Source organism: Halictus rubicundus, chromosome 10 (assembly GCF_050948215.1).
Source record: "Halictus rubicundus isolate RS-2024b chromosome 10, iyHalRubi1_principal, whole genome shotgun sequence".
In the NCBI taxonomy this organism is placed as follows: domain Eukaryota; kingdom Metazoa; phylum Arthropoda; class Insecta; order Hymenoptera; family Halictidae; genus Halictus; species Halictus rubicundus.
In genome coordinates this window covers 2,911,001-2,931,862 of record NC_135158.1, presented here as the reverse complement: position 1 = coordinate 2,931,862, position 20,862 = coordinate 2,911,001, and the positions used below count along the sequence as shown (strand labels likewise).

General features: G+C 44.3%; 1 protein-coding gene across 1 annotated transcript in view; it reads left to right on the top strand.

Annotated features, from left to right (window-relative positions):
• LOC143357729 (uncharacterized) overlaps positions 1-20,862 on the top strand; it is a 151,889-nt gene that overhangs the window by 81,437 nt on the left and 49,590 nt on the right. The gene's annotated exons all lie outside the window — the stretch shown is intronic.

The window sequence follows — 20,862 nt, the reverse complement described above, 5'->3', positions numbered from 1 at the left end:
CTTTACAGCTGTTACAAGAATCCACCCTTAACAGGAAATCAGTGCGGCCCGCTCGAGGATCGGGATAAGGGTGGTTCGGGGGGTTGGTTGAGGGATCGTCGTAGCAGGCAAGATCGCTGATAAGCCTTCTATCTGCTTGTCCGAGGCTGCTCGGGCCTCTCCTGTCACGGCTTCTTGCCCCCTCACAATCGATATCGCGCCTGCAATCGACCGGCAACGATGTAACGTTGCTCGGGATACTTGGTATTGGCAGACGGCTGCCTAGCCTCGGACATGCGCCATTTCTTGCCGGCTGCCTGCACCCCCTTTGCACAACCCCTCTCTCGCTCCGATGGCAACCCCGTTGCACCCCCGTTGCAAATGTCGAGAGGGCCGATGTTCGCGCCCCTTCCGGCGTTTTCGGACGGATTACTTTGATAAAGAGGACCGAGGAACTGATTGGATGTCGTCTAGCTTTACCTGGCTTTCCTCTCCCTCTCTTTAGCAAAACCGAAACCCCTCTTGATACCTCGGGATATTTTGGTTTCGACCGCGAGGACCGCCTCGATGGGACTTACCGATGGTTAATGGTCGCTTCCGAAGCTAAGAGGCTTTGCTCCGTTCCTTGGGCTCACTTCCGCTCGGGACGATTGAATTTCGATGTTTTCGCGGAAACAGCCAGGGATGGATCGTCACGGAATACTTCTATCAGGGGTGGAGAAATTTTATCCGCGAATCCTCCCCCCGATCGTCTCTCATTCGTCTCTTCTCGTTTGCGGCTGCTCTCCTGGTTTCCTCCACGTTTCTTCTCATTTGTCGCAATTTTACTGGCTTCCAAAGCGTCTCTCCTCGTTTTGCCGTCCTCCTTAATTGCCGTTGCATCCGTTCTTGTTTGTTGCAATTTTTATTGGCTTCTCCAGCGTCTCTTCACGTTCGTTGCAATTTGATTGGCTTCCACTGCATTCCGTTCCGTTCTGTGTTTCAGTTCTCTGGGCTTCTCCTGCATCTCTTCTTGTCCCTTGCAGTTCTCTTGACGATCGAAAAGGCTTTCGACTTTTCATCTTATTATTTATTCCAGTGGGAAATCAAATTCTCCACACAATGTCCATACAATTCCTACAGTATCGCTGTACGTGCATTTGGCATTCGCACGCACATCACTCCTTCATGAAAAAATTAACGTAGCTAAATTTTAACATAAAAACTGATCACCCGATCATCAAATCTCATCGTCCGATATAAACGTAAGAAATCCGCCCGAAGCATTCGATCGAGCTTCACCGTCGAGACGAATAATGAAATTCTTAAACAGGTTAAAGCAGGATTGAAAGGTACATTATAAACCTTTCGGCAAATATCCTAAATGAGTGAGAGGGGCAGGTTGGCCCACCATCGACGTTTCCAGCGAACAACGGAGCATGCCTGAGTCACCTAACCGGTTGGCCTCGAAGCAAAAAGCGAGTAGGGTTCCGCAGGTTTAATATCGAGCCCCTCGGTGCCGCTCGTTATTAACGGTTTACGGAGAGGAGCGGCGGAAGTGGGTGAAAAAAAAATTGGAAAATAAAAGATGAAGAAGAGAATGAGGAGGGGACGGAATGCGGAGGGCGAAGGGCGAAGGGCGAAGGGCGAAGGGCAAGATACCGGGGAGGAAGAGATGAAAAAGCGGCGGCCTCTTTAAGCTTTCACCGGTGACGAGTGCTTAACAAAGTAGCTCGGGAGGCCGCTTTGAGGCGGACGTTTCAGTGTTACCGGCGTTGCGTGTGCCAAAATCGCGAGAACGAGGGACGCGGTGGAAACAAACGCGGCTGAAAAAGAGAAGGTTTGTTCGAAAGAGAGAGAGAGAGAGAGAGAGAGAGAGAGAGAGGGGTGCAAGCTTCTTTTCTTGAAAAGGGGAAAATCTCGAGATCCACGCTTTTCTCTTGCCAGCGTGGGAAATCCAATTTGCTGCCTGTGCTTTTTCAGTTTTCCCCATTTAAACAATATTCGGGACCTCGCTAGCATCTGAGCGGGCCCTAAAATGGGCCCCAGTTCGATCTAACTCGACCACTTGTAACACAGTATTCCCAACAATGCTGAGAAACCCAACGTCTATCCTAATTCAACTTTAAGCCGCTCTTGAAGCTTTAATTAATCTTCACTAACCTAACTTAGATTGTCTAGACCTCTCCACTCTACATCTAACTGCACCTAATGCGTATGGAGGTATTGATCCTAACTAGACTTTAGTCCAAATTTCGCTGTGCCAGTCCCTCTATTCTTTTGAAAACGGAGCTCCGTTGTTCGGAAATGACAGAACAACAGATCGCGACTCGGTGAATTGCATTGTTGCCATACGTAATTTCGTAGAGAGGATTGAAACCTGAGACAAATCCGCTTCACCGACGTATCAGGTGAAAAGGCCAGCGGTTCATTTAATTGTCTACTCGACTCTCACGCAGCGAGTTTAGTGGAACACTTCGCACGAGTGTTCTTTTGTTCGGCAGATAGCGTGAAAGCGATAGCGGTGTTGTAAGGCAATCGATGAACATTGATTCGGGGGTAATTGGTGTTCGGTGCTCCCTCTCGGAGTTCCTGCTGCTTTTTGACGGGCTGCGCACTGCGTACTGGAGAATTCGATTTGCAGATCTCTCTGCACGGACAAACCCCTGTCGTTTCAGGTTTTCAATAACAATCTTCGCACTAAAACGTAGCGACTCAAAAGCCAGACCAGCAGAAACAGACACAGATTCGCGAAAGAGGAAAGTGTTCATCCTAATCGATGCACTAGGCCCATACAATCCTATACATCATCTCACAATGATGATACAGTGTATCGTTATCAAATATAGATTTTTACAAATTCGTTTATAAATATTGTAATAGGCCACTATTCCACTTTAAAGGTCTTCAATCTTTTTAGACTCTGTGCAACATTTTATGAGCCCCAGTTTTAAATTGAAAATATTCAAAATAATATGTCGATGTAATTATATAAATTGGCCAAATCCATCTTAGTTTTTCACTTTCATTAAACGTCCTCAAAAGAACATTTTCACAGAGTTCGGACATCAGTGTATGCAAAAGACGAGTATCAATTTTTTCGATAGACTACATGAAGTTCCCCTCGGAAAATTAAGTCTGCAACCGGCACAAAAACCAGGGACCTTCTTCCGGGACTCAATCACAGCTAATCGACGTATCTCCGATCGATGAGCTTCGATCCAGCGGCTCGTTAGGTCGCTAAAAACCACCCTCGAACGTTTCAGCTTCGGTATCATCGAGCTTCAAACGATCCCAGACGGCGCGTCACGGTCTCTCCCATCCATAAATAAATTTCCCAGCCATCTCGTCGCGAGCAAATAAGAAAGCACGGCCGTGGCACGAGGGTGTGCGTATCCACGGGACGATAAATCAAACGGTGGCAACGATTCCATCGGACGATCTCCGACGGAACAAGATTAACGGTGCATCGAGCGGCGATGCCTGCGGCCGCTAAGTCAACAGAACCATTCTGCTGACAGTTTTCATCGAGAATCTTCGTCGGAGGCTTTCCAGACACCCCTCCCCACCCCCGACACCCTCCGTGTCCCACAAGCAAACTTTCATCGACTAGCCATCTCTTTCCATCCCCCTGGGCTCTCTTATAACTACCTATGTCTCGTCTCCGTGTCGGCCGAACCACCCTCCTCGCGATTCTCCATTTCATCCCCCATCCACAAGGCTCCATTTACAACCCCCCCTCTTCCTAGACGCTTCCCTTGTTTCTCTTCCGATACAGAGCGTCTGCCACCCCTACCCCAGCACCCCTAAAGTCTCATTCGCTGCGACAATAAACGTCGTTTAATCAGGTTAAGAGGAAAGCCTCGCGTCTACGGGGTGGCTCGGTAAATAAGCCGACGGGGGAGGAAAAGGGACGAAGAACGATATCCAGAGGGGTCGATTAGGCCTCCATCTTGGACGTAATGTTCAATTTTTCACGATGCAAAAATTGCTCTTTGAGTATTATCTCTATTTTATGCGAGCAATTCATTTTTATGTGGATTCTTACTTTTAATTCAATTCTCCTGGAACATCAGCTTGTCAAAGTTATTAATGGAATAAAGAAATTTCTGTTTGGCTCCTATTCGTTGGAAACGATGCAAAGAATTTTTTTTATTTAGTCGAATTATAAGTATCGATCGAGCGTGACCAGAATCGACAAGGATTGAAGGTTCCACATTTACAACAACAAATTCCCCTTCCCAGCCCAAGTCAACCAATTGCTCCGAAAAGAAACGTTTGCGCGCGATCGATGCGATTAAACGATGCTTGCGCAATTGTTCACGCAAAAGCTGCGAGGTGTAGCTGTTGTCTGGGAAGTGCATTGTCAATATTAACTATTAGTGATTTAACACCGGGGCTTGGGAACACCGTTGAACGAAGTTACGGTAAATGCGAGTAAATGCGGATCTCCCGTTTGGAACGGGACGAGCGCGCTCGCACGGATACACACACCGGCTCACAGTCGTGCGAGTAATTAGAAACGCGTAATTAAGGCAAACTTAAGGCGATATCGTACTTCGCCGCTGTGAAATTCCCGTGGAAAGATTATCTGTCTGAAACCCGAGGAGAACGGGACTCGGGAACGCCGGCAACACTGCGATCGTATACTTCTCCACGGTGTATTTAAACGCGGGACCGTTGTAAACGCGCATTTATCTCAGAGAAAGAATTCGCCGACGCTGTTCTACGAGGATTTTCTTTGTTTTTTTTTTTTATTTCGCTGTAACCGAGATAAGTGCTGGTTAAGCTCCGTGCATACGGAGTCCATCGGCTCATTGCATTCGTTGGGAAAATGCGTGTTTTCCCAGTACACAGTTGGTTACAACAACGGAACGAGGAATGATTAAGTCCATTGTAAAATTAATTCCACCCTCGTTTGTCTAACTAGGTATCCATTTTTATGTTTCTCTTAAGAAATTTTCTACGTTTCCATCAAATATGATAAAACCGAACTAAATTCTTCTTTTCTGGACACTTTTATGTACGTAGATTTATACGCCTGAGATAAAAAACAGTTGCTCGCAAAAGCTGTAACTTGTTCGGGCATTTTTATTACACCCCTGGGCGAAGTTCAATGAAAATGAAATTCCTGAAAAGAAATGTCCAGAAAATAATTAAAAATTTCACCGCACGAATAATTTTCGTAGCGCACAGAGTTCTCGTGGGCTGTTCTCGACCTAGCCAGTTTTCGTCAGGAGTGAACCGAGCTTTACGCTAGGAATTCCGGAGAATAATGGTCAGGTCCAAGGAGAAAAAAAGAGAGAGAGACATCGCCGCAAGAATATCGCGAGGGCCACGATTATTTTCGCCGTATCTTGGGAAATGTGGCCAGTCGCGATAAGAAATGATAGAGGCGGCTTGAGATACCGCGACAATGTACCCGGAGTACACGGAACGACTTAATGGCACCGTAGGAAGAACCTGAAAACCTCCAAGGTTCTCGCATTTCGGCTGCGTTAATAGCCCGTTGAACGCGGCTGCAACGTTCGCAACTGCAGTGGTGGCAACCGTTGTTAGTTCTTTCACGCACTCAAAACCGTCCGGATGTAATTAAATTCGATCTCTCGATTCTATAACGCGTAAATTGAACAGCCGGGCCGGCGATAAATTAGTTCGACGATAATTGAGCCGTTCGTTTGACAAATCGATTAACTCAAACCTGGCTGTTAAGGGCATATATTTTAAGTCTGTAAATCCTGTGGATATATCTTAGCTTACAGAAAAGCAGAACGAACAATTTATTAAAAATCTCTGGAGAATGAGTCGAATTAAGCATGACACGTTCCCCAGTAAAAAAAAATTCACCAGCTGTCTTCGTTCAACGTCGCTATTTAAATTTCCCTAAAACCGGACATCACGAGCGGAACCTAATTAGCTGATTGAAAGCGCGATACAAGAAAGGATAAAACATTATCCCAGGACCATCCAGTAAGTAATCCCGAGGCCCTTCCGAGGGTTAGCACGGAGAAGGATCAGCAGCGTTCAGTGCGATGCGACCTAATCGCGGCGAAACGATTCCGTCATAAACCATTACGCGGAAACCGTGTCGCGGTTTTTATTTCGTTTTTACGCCCGCAGGCTCCCGGAATAAATCAGCCCGGGGCGCGGGGAATAGCATTTTAAGCGGACAATGGCGGCCGCTCGTCGAGGAAGTAAAAGAGATTCGTCCTCGCGGATCCCCCGTCGTAAAAGCGGCGATTATTTTCCGCGCCGTATCCGCCGAGTAAGACAATCGAAGGCAGCCGAAACGTCCTTTGCGGATCCCCCCGCCATCAAAGAATTAAGATCGCCGCGCGATTTCGAGGCGTCCAGCTCGCCACGGAGCTCACGCACGCGCGAGGATTTTACGGCGTTTTTACGCGTTGCGATAAAACGAATAACGCCCGGGAGATCGTACCGCGTATCGGAAAATAAACCGATGTGGGCGATTCCCGCCGTGAAAAAATACGGCGGATGTGTGCTACAACATTTTCCGCCGCACCGCGTCGTTTTCGTGGAAATCGGGGAAAACGTTGCGTGGCGCGTGTCAAACATCTGCCCGCGTTCGCGTCATATTTGCTGTCGATTATCTCGGACGGGGTAGGTGTTACACGAAATGTTTATAACACGTTTCCTGTGCAGTTCCTGTCGCAAAATTTTTTCGTTTCGTTTCGGCTAAAGAGTTACGGTTTTAGGGGAAAAATTCGTAGCACGTTTTCTGTTCGGTTTTTGTTGCCGAAATTTCTGGCGTAAGTTTTGGTAAACGTGGACAAAATGGGGCGAAGATATTGCAGGGAGAAACGGAATGGATCCTCGGTTCGGTCGCCTGGCTAAATTGGCCGCGTCGATTTAATATTCCCGCGCAGCGGAAGACCGGAAATCCGCTCAAAGGAATCGAATGACTTTCAGATGAGCCGTTCCGCGAGTCCGTAAGGGCCCCCGTCAAAGGGAGGCATTTTCATTCGCGTGGCGTCCCGGCAACGTACGAGTTTAATGAATTTTAGAGCATTCCGTTCACGGCAATAACTCTTCCCCAAAGGGGTGGACAAGGAATGATTTTTTTCTTTTCCGAGGAACGACGACGGTTCCCTCGCGCTTCGTTTGTCTCTCGCATCGGGAAACTTTCGAACCGGGATATCGCGCCGTGCCGGACACCGAATTCCTTCTGAATGACAGAAAAGAAGAATCCGCTTGTTAAAGGCGGCCCGTAGCCGAGTCCGGGCGCGTGCCACGTCCGCCGGAAGAATCGAATACTTTTCAGATTAAATCAAATTTTCCCCGCGAAGAAAGTCTTCACTCTCCTCTCTCCTCTCTCTCCCCCTCTCTCAGTCTCTCTCTCACTCTCTCTTCTGTGCTTGCCTCTCGTCTCGGCTCTCGCCTTCCCGCGGCTCGGGCCAACGAGTTTTGTCAATTCTTTCCTTTTCTAACTCGATGAGGGAGCGGGAGCCTTCACCGACGTTCCTCCAAAGAAATTTTATTAACCGGCACGTCCGGGAGAAACGGAAGCGCTCGCCACTCGCAGAATAAAAACTTCCCTGCGAGATTCTGCGATCCACGAACCCGACCCCCAGCTGCTGCGCGACTTTTCAATCTTCAAATTCATTTGCCTTGCATACTCGCAGTGGCCTCCTGGAAATTAATATAATTAGACCAGGCTTGTTTGAATAGAATTCGTCCTCCGGTAGAGTCTCTATATTATATTATTTGCTCCGTTGCGTTGGTTGTACTCGCGCATGTATTTTTAACAGGCAAAGTCAGTTTTGCCGTGGAAACTGTTCTATGTTGACTGGATGTTTCTACACTGTTGTGTATTTATAAGCCGACAATTATGCTCGTAAACAAACTCTTTCAAGCATGTTCCTATGTTTATGCATCATTTTAAAAACAAGGAAGCGTACTTAGCTGACTAGCAATAACAACAATTCTTTATGGCAAGTACTAAATAGAAATATGAATTACGTTCTCTTTGGACTTTATACATTCACATAAATATATCTGCTAACGATGCACAAGGGTTACATCTCACTTTAAAAATTGATAGAAATACGCAGCAATAATTCCGTAAATGACGTCATCCAGAACTACAGTAACGTCTTGATCTAAGCCGTACGGAGCTACAAGATCTAAGTTCGCCTATCCCCTCCACTGGGGGGCATACCCCGCGAGGAGCCAGGAAGCTCGAGCTGCCTCGATCGAAGAGCAATGTAAACATGACGCGTGATCCGATACCGGGTCGGACATATCGATGTGAACCACTGCCAATCCAATTACAAAACTTCTTTATTTTTCATTATTTTTTTATGGCACGTTCACCAACTTATTTGTGGCATTTTTCTTATTAAAATGACACTAAACACGATATAATTTGAACTGTATTTAGTGGTTTAATTGACGGTATTCTGTCTTCGGCGCGGTCGACGCGATCACAAAAAAATAGTAGCCCTACTAAAATTAAAATACACTTGTAACAATTGCGAATGAAATGCAGTGAATTCTAAACGAATTCTCCAAATTATAGGCGAGTAAGTGTTTCGCGAGAGGAATGTTTAAATTACTGTTTCCAGTGGAATGATCGTAGGCTCACAGGGTGCGTCGCAGGGGATGCCTAATCAATTTCGATGGAACTAAGAATGACAAAACGGGGCAGGCACCGTCTCGGGCGGATCGCACGAAGGTAAATCGCGTCGCGAGCTTAAACGCGAACTTTACACAGTAATCCCAAACACCTGCGACAGTTTTGGACCGAATTCCGTCTCGAGGCTTAGTTCAAGCTACAAATTTCTGCTTGAACGCCGATCAGGGGGGTCCTTCGGGCGCGTTACAGCGATACCGTGCGATAATCGTCGGTACAGGATCGGTTTCAGCCTGGTAAATTCGCAATCTACAACCCATGGTACCCGTTATCGTGCCCCATTCTCTGATTTCAGCAAATATAGACATAGAACCAGCCGCGCTATGCAATCCCATACAAAACGCGCAGACAATTGCAATTCCTTGTTGAGTCCTGTTTAATCATCCAGATTAATTTTTATATTCAATAAGCTAGTAACACATTACAGTTATTGTTATTATTGTTTAATGTTCTAGGTTAATTTGCCTGTTCGACGATAGGTTAATGTTTGCAATATTATTGTTATTAATACTATCTGTTTCATGCTTTATTCACCGTTTTATCGGGCTACATCCAATAATATCTTCCTCCATTTTCGCAATCAATTCATAACTTTTTATTCAATTATTGAATTCAATCCTGTCCGAGTAACAAGCGTTGGTCATTCCATCAGTATTAATTGAACCGTTAAATCCAAACACAATCAAAATCACCCAAAATATCATACAAAACAGAAATCGATGTTTCAAACGTTCACAAAAATAAATCCTTTCCAGGACTACAAATCTCTAGACAATTTATTTAAATATTCAAGGTTGTTCCTCTAACAAAATTCGCAAATTTCCATTAATCATCTTTGTCTTGAATAATTTTTAGATTTTATGCATTTATAACGAAAATGAATAGCAGAAACACAAAACGCTAAAAACATCGAAAGAATTGAAGTATCGCATTACTTTTCAACTGATTAAACTTATTAAGAAAATAAATATCTACTTGATTTCTGTTCCTTGAAATGGAGAAAATTTTTATTTTTTTTCATAAAAAAACCGGGGTCTGGATATAACATTCATGTTAGGTAGAATTTATGTGAAATCTTCACCACGTGTCAGACTCGGTATTATACGCCAACGGGTTAACACACACTGTCAAGATCACTATCGTTTCTGACGGAGGGGAAAAATGAGTTTGTCTTCTCCGGTTAATTTCACGAACCCGAGCAAAGCTCTCCTCCGCCGCGATAATTCACTGTTTTATCTGTAGTTCGTTGGCCGGATAAAGTCTGATGAATTTCGAATATTTAATTGAACCGCAGCACAGGTTGGCTTAATCAAGATCAGGCCTGCGGTTGTTTAATCTTTCAGCGGAGAGCGCGTGGGCGGGCGGCTGCGTTCGCGATCGCGATTGTCCGCCCGGTCCCCGAACGTTGCAGCCGATAAAACTCGCTTATGCAGCCACGCGGTTGAACTAATGCCCGGTGATTATGTGCTAATGATCGGCCGACTCGAAATGGATATCGCGACCGAACGTAATTATATCGCGTTTAGGCCGGCACGCTCGTTTTCGGGGACGCGTCCCCGCGGCGCGATTTGTTTGATTACGCGCGACTGCGCCGGGTAATGTGCTCGTCAGCCTCGGGTTCTTACTGTTGTGGGATCATGATTTTCCATGGGCTTCACGGTACACCACGCAACCCACACACCCCGCAATCCCCATAATCGCTGGGATCGTCGGAATCATCTGCTGACGGCGAAATTTTAATCGTCGCATCCCTGGATCAAGAATTTTACGAGTGCTCAGTGAACTTGTATGACTGCCATAACTTTGGACGGGATTGTTATTTTTGCATGCAATAAAATTTCACATGTTCTTTGAAGAGCGGTTCAAGTGTCTGTAAAATTGAAAATTTGTACGTCTATTGGTTTTTGTTTCAAAAATTCGCGAAGATTGCATTGTTTCATGAAACAGTGAAAGTATACAATCGTGCTTTGATACTTTGATTAATTGTAGCGCAGAGGAAATTAATTTCAATGAAAGGAGTATAAAATGGAATTTTCCGGTGCTTGTGTCGTACACGTTTAAGTGAAGATTGCTGTAGCGTCGTAGCTTAATTAATCGAGAAATTAAGTGGTTTATGTGTCCACATTCCACCCTTACAGTCCCAGTTCGCCGCAACCTGAGAACTATCTAATTACCATCAAATTAAACCGAATTTACACAATTGAAGTAACTAAGTAGTACTTGTAGAAACGAATTTGACCACAGTCAATTTTATCACGGCCGAATTAAAACGACTGCATCCAAATAAACAAATTGTCCCTCAAGAGTTAAAATACGAAATTCTGCAAGAAAAATTGCATCACGCGGCACAAACAAATTTCCCTGGTAAAAAAAAAGTAGAACTCTGCCCACGTAAACTAGAGAGCGCTACGAATTTAATTACCCTCGAATTAAAATTAATTAATCCAACTTGAATAAACAAGTGGCTAGCCAACAGTTAGAAGTGCGAAAACTAATTCTGCCGCAAAAATGTTATCCCGGTGCAGAAACGAGTATCTCCAGAAAGAATGCTGTCCACGCTGGACCGGTGGATTTAATTACGGATTAAAACGAGTTCGTAGAACTCGAATAAACAGCACTTAGGAGAATCGTAAGTGCAAGAACTAATTTCACGGCGGGAATGTAATATGATCGTGGAACGAATTTTCCGCGAGAAAAACGAAAAATGAAAATCTCGTGCGAACGAGGCTTGCGCAGCGCAGGTGCGTCGTGCGAGATTTTAAAATTGAAGTAACGCCGTTAATTGCGCGCGAGCACTTCGCAAAAAAAAGAGGTTCGCCCGGGAACCCGGTCGAATTAATCAACGCGCGGACAACGCGCGCGTTGTATTTCGCAAATATTACAGAGGATAAATCGAGGCAGCGCGCGCCAGCTCCGTGGACGAAGAGGACGAAGAGGAGGATGAGCGGGTAACTTCGGAGCGAACCGTTCGTAAATTCAGAAACGTTTGAGTTCTAATTGGACTACACGTCGACGAGGCCGAGGCGAGGCTTGCCGCGTTTCTAGGTTGAATAAATGAAGCTGCGTGTCCACGGGAGAACCGTGTTGGAATACATTACGTTCGGCGAATCAGCAGCTACCCGCGATCGTATTAAACCTGCTACGATAAATCCTTTGAGTTTCTGAACAGCCGGCGATAAATCACGCTCAACGCTTTCCAAAATTCCGCTACAACTTTGCCAATCAGCCTTACGTTCGCCACGTATCCACGCCGAATCACGGAATTGCGTTCGATGATTCCAAAAGTAGAATTGTATCGAGTTCGCTTTAATCGTTAATTTTATTTGTAAAAATTGCCCAAAAAGCAAAGGATTTTCTATTCAGCTTCTGCGTGGTGGAATTGACGTGGTGAACCATTTATCATTTTATAGACTCGTCCATGTTCAAACTACTTGATCGTGACCCTTCTTGTTTGACCATAAATTTGTGAGAAGCTACTTGTAAGTAGAAGAAACCAGTATTGGTCAGACGCTACGAGTACCCAATATAAAGCAACTGTATTCTATGCCTTTGGCACTGGATTATGAAACTTTGGAAATTATTTATGACTTGACCTAACATTTTGCATAAAACCAGCCATCTACGGATGAGATACTTTACAATGTAATAATAAATCGAGCTAAAAATAATTTCCATTTCCGTGCACGCATTGTAACGATGCACGTGTTGTCCTAATCTACCAATTCATTGTCCATCATTTACGAACACATACAGCAAGTTATTGAAAAATAAAATCGATAGACTATAATGGCAATTGTTTATATCTCGAGGTAATATATAAATTCCGTACAAACAATTTTTGCACACTGTAACACGCGCCTGTGTGTTTATATAACATATGAACACAACAAGTACACAGTCCAGAACGGTTACGAAGAATTCAATTGAATCAGTTACAAATGGTTGGAATAACAAATAAACCGTTTCTGGACGATTATTGAAAACACCGTATTCAGTTTCTGTTAAAAATTGATAAACGTGCAAACTGTTCTCCAACCAGTTCAGAGACGATCTCCAAACGAAATTATTTAATTTATTCCTTAAATCAACTGCACGGAGAATCAGGGGAGGGTTGAACAAACTCCGCGAGCACCAAGAAACATCCAGCAGGAGCCGCACGGAATAATAATCTCGCGGTTCCGCGTGCGCGAATTAAATAACAAAGATTCCGCGGTTTTTTTTTGCTGTTTTTCCGGGGCGGACGGTTCTGCCGTGTATCCGAGTAAGAAAAACAACCGTGCAATCGTGCCGGATTGCACGATAACCGGCTCGATTGGCCGTTATTCTGATCGCTTGCGAAGCTTTCGCGCGGGTGCATCGCCCGTTGAATAAACAACGCGGAATTGCACCGGCGCGACATTACGAATCGAATAGAAAAGTATCGAAACGGTCCTTTCGCCCCTGCGAGGAACATCGTAACGTTCGTCGTAATCCCGTGGTACTTTTTTTTTGTCTCGATTTGCAAAACGGCTGTAACGCGACAGAGAGAAGGCGAATAAGCGTCGATCTGGAATCCACGGGAAAAAATCAAACCGCAAATTCCGGGCGCCGTTAAAATGGCGTCGAAACGCGGTTAACGAAACTTTAAAAGGTTCTGGCTTCTCTGCGGACTAATCGGCAAACAGGTACAGCCAATCTGACCGTGGAATTTCGATTTTCGAGCGATTATCGCGGCGGCCGCGGGCTGGAAAGCTGCCGGCCCCGAAAATGCCGAGGGCTCGGCGAACCGAACCGTTTTCGGTTTTCGCGGTCAGTTTCCACTTTCCACCCGTGCTTTTTCGGACGGCGACGCGACGCGTCGATGCGGTTCTCGTGTACCTTCAAAAATCGGTTCCCCATCGATCGGCCAGAGGCAACGGATTCCGCGGAAAGACGGGGAAACACGAACCCATACAGAGCGTGGTATTTAATTAGAGTTGAACACGGCGGGAGATCAGGGGTGGGGGGAAGCTGTAGGCAATGAGCATCGTTGCACACACGCAACGCGAAAAAAGTAGTAATCGGGAATCGGGGATTGAATCGTTCCAATTTCCCCGGTTTCCCAGGTGAAATACAGGACAGAGGGGCGAGGGGGATCGGGTTGCGCGGACCACCGTGCGGGTATGTTTGAGCCCGGGTACCCGGCCTAATTACGTGGATAATTATCAGAGCTGATTGGTAGGCGGCGTTAGTGTGGCCGACTAATGAATATGGATAAATCGTAAGTGTCCCCGATATTGGTTTCCGGGCGGACCGGTCCACGATGCAATATCGCTGATTTACGGATTCAATGGCTAGAGATCGAAACGATGATCGCTGCTATTTACTGGGAGTACGTGAAAATTGTTTTGATTCCCGCGGGATCGGCTCCAATGCGGAAAACGGTGTTTCCATCTGTCCGTGCTTTCCCGACACTCTTTGTTGGTTGTATCGATCTCCATTTTGATCTTGATTTAATGTACCTAGTTTCAGGTTTCGGGAAAAGCTGAAACTGCACATAGAATTTAATGGTCTGCGTGTTGGAGACCGTTTCTACTTGCGGTAGACAGTGTTTCAGAATGTAACTACAGGAGTTTCATTTTTGTTCTATCATTAGGATCGTATCGTTGAATGCAATTGCACATTTTAATTGTTTTTAATTATTTGATTAATTTTTATTTAAATAGTTTGATTTTTAATCATCCGGATTTTGCAGATACTGGATCATTCGAATCCCCGTTCTATTTGTGCGAATTTTAGTTACTTCTGTTAAAATTGTCTGACTATGGATCGCCCCTACTAACTTGGTCATAGAATGTCTCTCTACCACTTACTCGACTACGTCGCACCTGTATTGTACTTGTCTAGCCACAATGAGATCTCATCCCATTTGTCTGACAATGTACGGTCTCCATTCTACTTGTCGGACAATATATTGTTCTGTTCTACTCGTCTGCTCATGAACCAACGTTACTCTTCTTCTCCGAACATAATTCTGTCCATGTTCTTACCATGATAAAGTTTAATCCGGTAAGTTTCGATGTCGTGTTCTAGGGAAAGCTACTTGAAAGTAGAAAACATCGGTTTTGGTCAGACACGCGACAGTCCAAAACATATCAGCTATGCGTATTTGACTAATTCTGACTGGAATGTGAAATTTTATACATTCGTATATACACAGAAATCTTGTATGTACAACGAGCGAAGAAATTAAATCAGGCTTAAAAATAGCAAACGACAAAATCTTGAATTAAAAATTGGACAACTGGAGAACTTATGCCAAGTGGACAGGGTCGGACAAGCACTGGCCGTTTCCAGATCCGATCATCTCTTCGTTCTCGCTGGATGGCCCCGGTCCCACGAACGGAAGTTTTAACAAGCTGCATGTTAAATATTGATCTTGAAGAGAAACAAGCAGTACCGGGACCGGCACACTGTATGCGAACCGGACCAGGGCCTGTGTATTTTTACGGGCGCCGGTGTTTCTCGAGGAGTGCTTAAACAGCAGCGAGTCGTCCGCCCGCTTGATATAGACTTATTCGGCAGAAACGGTCCCGCTGGATATCCCGTTGAAACCGAATGGATACGACTGGCAAACAATATTGTCCACGCCACGTTGCGCCACGGAAACTCCACTTCGGAAAATTATTGCCCCGTCGGCTTGAATTTCTTATTTAGAGTAGTCGGCGGTGACGAGTGACAGCTCGAGCGGTTTGTGCGATCATATAAATTTTATCAGTGACCTCACTTTGGTAAATCCTACTGTGAATAAACAGTACCTCAATCTCGAGAATAATATTTAGAACAGCTCTCAGTTTTCAGAAAAATTGGGAACATTTAGAGAAGAGTGTGCTGAATTGGACTGTGCTCTACTTGGAAGTGTGACAGTGATTTGTCCATATATTATTCAAGTAACAATTAATGGTAAAATTTGTTGACTGACACTAATTCATCTCTCTCTGATACCCTCTGATTCGATACTCTTATAGCATTCTAAGTGGAGGAAGAAATGCACTGGCGTTTTGTAAACAAATATGTGGGTCACTCTAGTCTAAGAGAAATTACAGGAGAGTCTAGAGAAAAATCTAGAAAAGATTGCTCTTCAATTCGGAGTCATGTAAAGGGACATCTGGAGCACCCTTTGTGTCCTACATTATCTGGACACATAACAAAGTAGATGTAAATGGTATGATCGCTATCGACACAGTAATTGAAAAGAAATAATTGGAGACAGGGAATTCGTCAGCAGAGCCATCGAAGGGGCTCATTAATCGAAACACCGCCGCGAACGTGTCAATTACTGGAAAATACCGGTTCCGCCGCTGAATAATTCATCGTTTTCTTAACGGGGTGGAATACATTCTCCCGTCCATGTGCTTGTTAAAACCGCCGTGGCAAGATACAGATCAATACCTAGTAACGCCGAAGAAACTCTCTCTAATCGAAAGATTCTTGCTCGTTCACGTTCGATTAAATATGTTTGCGCAGACAGTCTCAGGGTTCATTAAAATCGGTTCAGAAAACGCGGGACGACGATGGCAGGAACAGGGGGGAAAAAGCGACGTAAAATTTTGGTAAATTATATGATCCAGAGAAAAGAAGAGTATCACCGACCGGAGCTCGGAATCGTTAATTGACTCGTCGATTGAACAAACACGCAGGGATGCGAGATTCCACGGAGCCTGTGTGCATTCCGAAATTGCGGTCTAATTTATACGTGATTTCCGTAGCGCAGCCTCGATCGATCGGATGCCTCGAATAGCTGAACCGCTCCGGTATCGTTGATCCACGGATCCGGCCGCCATCTTATAGACGCGATAATCCGGATTACTTATCCGCGAGTGGTACCGGCTGCGGTGTAGACAGGGCTTGCACGTCTAACACCGGATCCAGACTAAATACAACTTTACTTTAAACGGAAAAACATCCCCTTCTTCTGTTTATCCTTTCCTGGCGCCATTATACCGGCAGAACTAATAACCGGAATCAGATTATCCCAACCCCTTCTTCGCTCTTCGAAATCTGAAACAAACTTGAAAATTAACAGCTTCAATCCAGCTTAAAGATCTACAACAATTCTGCAATTAATCAAACAAAAAAAAATTAAAGGTGGGTATCTGGGTTCCCAGTTAACAAGGGTTGGAACGAGCTTACAAATAAATAGTCTAGCCACAATAAATTTTGTTTTATTTAGCAAATCCATTATCAATCGGTAAGAAAATATTCACTTATCTGTCGACTATCTGCTGCTTATTTAAGGAAAATTTTTGGTTTAATTATACCCATTTTATGGAAATAGCTCACCGTGCGGCGCGTCAAATTTTCCTCCGGGCAATGCTGCGACGGGCGAGGCCTGGTTTTCGGTTCGACGCCAATTACCGCTAATGCACTCGCAGTTTGTTCATTGCAGCGCCGAGTAAACGCATCGGAAGTCTTCCGGGATAAAGAAAGTTCGTTTGCGATGGGAACGAGGCGAACACGCCGCAAACAATCGCATGAACGTTCGGAGAGTGTGCAATTGTTCGCTTGAAGGAGTAATTTTTGAGCATTGCGCAAAAATCTGGATAAACCACAGTTAATAGCATACCTTGTCAGTGTATAAATTACTAAAGAAATTTATCTGAAAAACCTGATAATTAAGAAATTGATAAAATGTGAAAAGTCATCAGACAATTCTCCTTCGAAAGAAATACATTCTATTTATGTCAACCTCGAGATTATGTTTGCAAAAATATTGGAAGAAGAGGAATAGTCATTGCAACGTTATGGTGGTTTGTCCTCTATGGTTAGACAAGTAGAACAAGGTTGGTCTGTGACCAGACAAGTGGAACAAGTAAAATAACTGTATAGTGGAATATGGACGATAAAAAATGGAATAATTGAAATATTTAACAATTAAACAAGTAATTCCTGGATACAATATATTTCGTAAAAATTGGAAAACCGGGTTTTGTATGGACCCAGCTAGAAACAGTACTATGTTTGGAAAAAGATTGAAGCGGAGAGGATTGTTGAACAGGGGTCGTTGTTCGGAGGGAGTTCTTTATTTTCTTGGAGGGTAGACGACACGGAAGAAAACCGGGGAAAGGGCACAGATGTTCTCTTTCGTTCGTTTTGAGGGCGGGGGTGTGGGTGTATTGGTCCAAAAGATCGATGGAGAAACGGCGACCGGCCCCGTGGACAGGTACCCGACCGACAAAACCATCCGTCTGTTCCGAAAGCGAAAGGGGACGTAAGTGACTGACGATGGAACGATTCGGAATCGCTGGGTAAAAACGTTTTCCGATTGACAAGCGCTTCTGCTACCGATACCTTCGCGCTAATTATTGTTCCCTTGCCGAGAAGTCGACCCGAATGCTACCGGTAATCGATCTTCTTCCCCTGTTTCCCCCTTCTGGTGCTACCCCTCCCCACCGGGTAGCTCGTTCGAGAATGAATTCATCCGATCTCCGAGAGAAACTTCGCTTTTCCACGATTTAATAAAAGCGGCCAGAACTTTTGTGGGAAAAAGATCTCCGAGGCGGAAAACGTTTCTGAAAGATTAAATGCCTCGCGCAGAAATGGCCGATGCCTCCGAGAATCAATGCCAGAGTAATCCTGGCAGTGGTGTTCTTTGCCGTGCTTTTTCGACCCAGTTCTGTTTTTCAAAAGCCCTTTCTCTTGACCCAATTATGGTTTCATCCCCTTCGATGCCGCGTCGCTATCGCGTGCCATCTTTTAATCTAGCAGGTTCCGAAGGTGTCTTTTATGGTTGAACTTCACTGGTACAGCGATTGCAGTTCTTAATTGCTAGTAAGTCTTTATGCTAACCTTCGTTTTTGTGAATTGTCTTACAGGGGTTGGAATGGGAGGAAAAATTCTTTCAGATTTTCTTGTAGATTGCGGATTCTATGCACTTGTGGTAAAAATAGGATAATATTTCACCTTAAATTTCACCTTGGCCACCCAACAATGTTTAACACTTTACTACATAATTGTATTAATTTACTACATAACTTTTGAACCAATGAATTCCTCTCTTTAAAACTTCGATTTTCGGCATTTTCTTGTCAAGATGTGCAGGATTATGTCGTAGAAAGTTAAAAATTTCTGGGTTGCCAAGCTGAAGTTAAGCCGATTTTTATTTTGCATAAAGATTCGCAGTTATAAGTATATTTACATCGTCGGTCAATATTTCTACACATAAACGCACTCCACACATAAATTAAGAAAGCGGTGAATTTTCATTTCAGCATGAAATCAGGGTCGCGCAATTATACCTACCGCAGTGCGACTCGCATAAGTTTATGAACAGCATAATAAACCAATAACATAACGGCAATATTGATACTGATTGAACAGACGCTGGCCAATAAAGCGATCAGTATTCACGACCAGTTCCGCGCAGAATGGAGACAGTGTAATTTAATTACGCATATTGAAACGGCCTGTCTGATCGAGCACGTTCCCCTTGTTTTTTCTAGAATCCGTCGAAGTACCCGTTCCGTACGCGAGCATGGTAACTATCGATGTTACCATTTTTATACGGTCACGACTACGCGGTTCACGACCACACGGTCGTGACTACTCGGAAGTTTTCATAGCTGCCAGCTATACCTGTTTCCTAGATCACCGTTCGCCTGTGAGAGTTATATTACCAATTGGAGCCGGGAAAGTAAATAACAGCGCTGCCACCCGGCTTCAGTGATTGCCGATATCAGATTTTTTTTATGCCTCTGCCGGCGATAGTGCGAAACACGCCCGGGCGCGAATGAAATAATGAATCACGAAACGGGAATCATGCATCGAGTATTTCGTAAATATCACGGTACGATGAGAGAATTTCTGCAAATCGTTTTTCGGCTTTCATTGTTTTCGAACACGGTTTTCCGATTCGAAATTCCCGCTTAGAAAAATTCGATTGCTATGAGCCCGTTCCTTCTAACTGAACTCGGATCCTATGACGTGTTGCAAAACGGATAGAATATTAGGCGAGTCCATAAAATTCACTACAATTTTCCTGGAAAATGAATCGCATAAAATTTTAAATATTTCTTAAAATAGTTGAATCCTAATAGACCCGAAGAACCTGAATGCAACGTTCCATTCAATATATCCACTTTTCCTGAAGATAAACGTTTTATTAACCCTGGGACTACAGAAATTTTTTAACTCATTTCTTCGAGGCCAACACTAATTCCCTCGTTAAACTTAATTCGAGCCAGTTACTAATTTCCACAGGCTGATAAAATCAGAATTAAAAATTAAACTAATTGAAGCTACTGTGATATTGGAGATCCTGGGAACGTTATCTTGTTAATGTTATAATAATCTCCAGACGGAATGCTTGATTCATCGACGATTATAATTAAGAGACTCCTAGTTTCATAATGGGAGCATTGATAATAATAACGTGTTAATGAACGGATAAATATTGTCGGCGGGTCCCGGCGGACTGATCCGCCGGTTTATTTATCGTTCTAATTAGATATTCCGGTGCGTCTTCACCGGAATATACGACAATTACGGGCCGTTCCCCGGCGCTAATCTAATCGCGCGAGCAAAGTCCATTTAGACCGCCAAGTATCCCTTTAAAGGGATCAGCAGAGGCTCGGGTATTACGACCAGGGTCCTGGAAAACGTCTAATCTCGACGCCCGCCGGCTTCCACGTTTACACTCGTCTCATTCGAGCGAAGTAACGTTTCGCTCGTCACACGTTCCCCGGCATCCTACTTCCACCAGAATGCCCTGCACAACCTCGTAGAACCTCGTAGAACCTCGTAGAACCTCGTAGACATTTAAACTACCGCGCGGGTCTTATCTTCGTTCATTTTCCTGCGCCTCGTAGTAAAAGAACGTCTCAGACCGAACTATTTTCGTCGTTAAAACAATAATTCCGACAGAGAACCTCCAGGCCACGGAATGACTGCTAGAAAAAAGGATTTTATGCATTTGAGACGAGAGCAGATTAAATTCGAAATAGCAGAAACGTCAGAAAAAATCAAAATCATTGGATTACTTTCGAATTGTCAAAAATTACAAAAAGTGAAATCATCTTCGAAAAATTGTCGATATTTGAACTGTTGTATCTTCCTAAAAAATAATCTTACAGCAATAGACGCGGTCTCATTTGACAGCTTGAAATACCTATTTTCACCAACTATCACCAAGTATTTAACCAACCAAAAAATAGTTCAACTTTGAGCGCCTGTAAAAACATTCAAAAATTTCTTTTGTTTGCAAACCTTCCACAGACTTGAAGATTGAAGCTTCC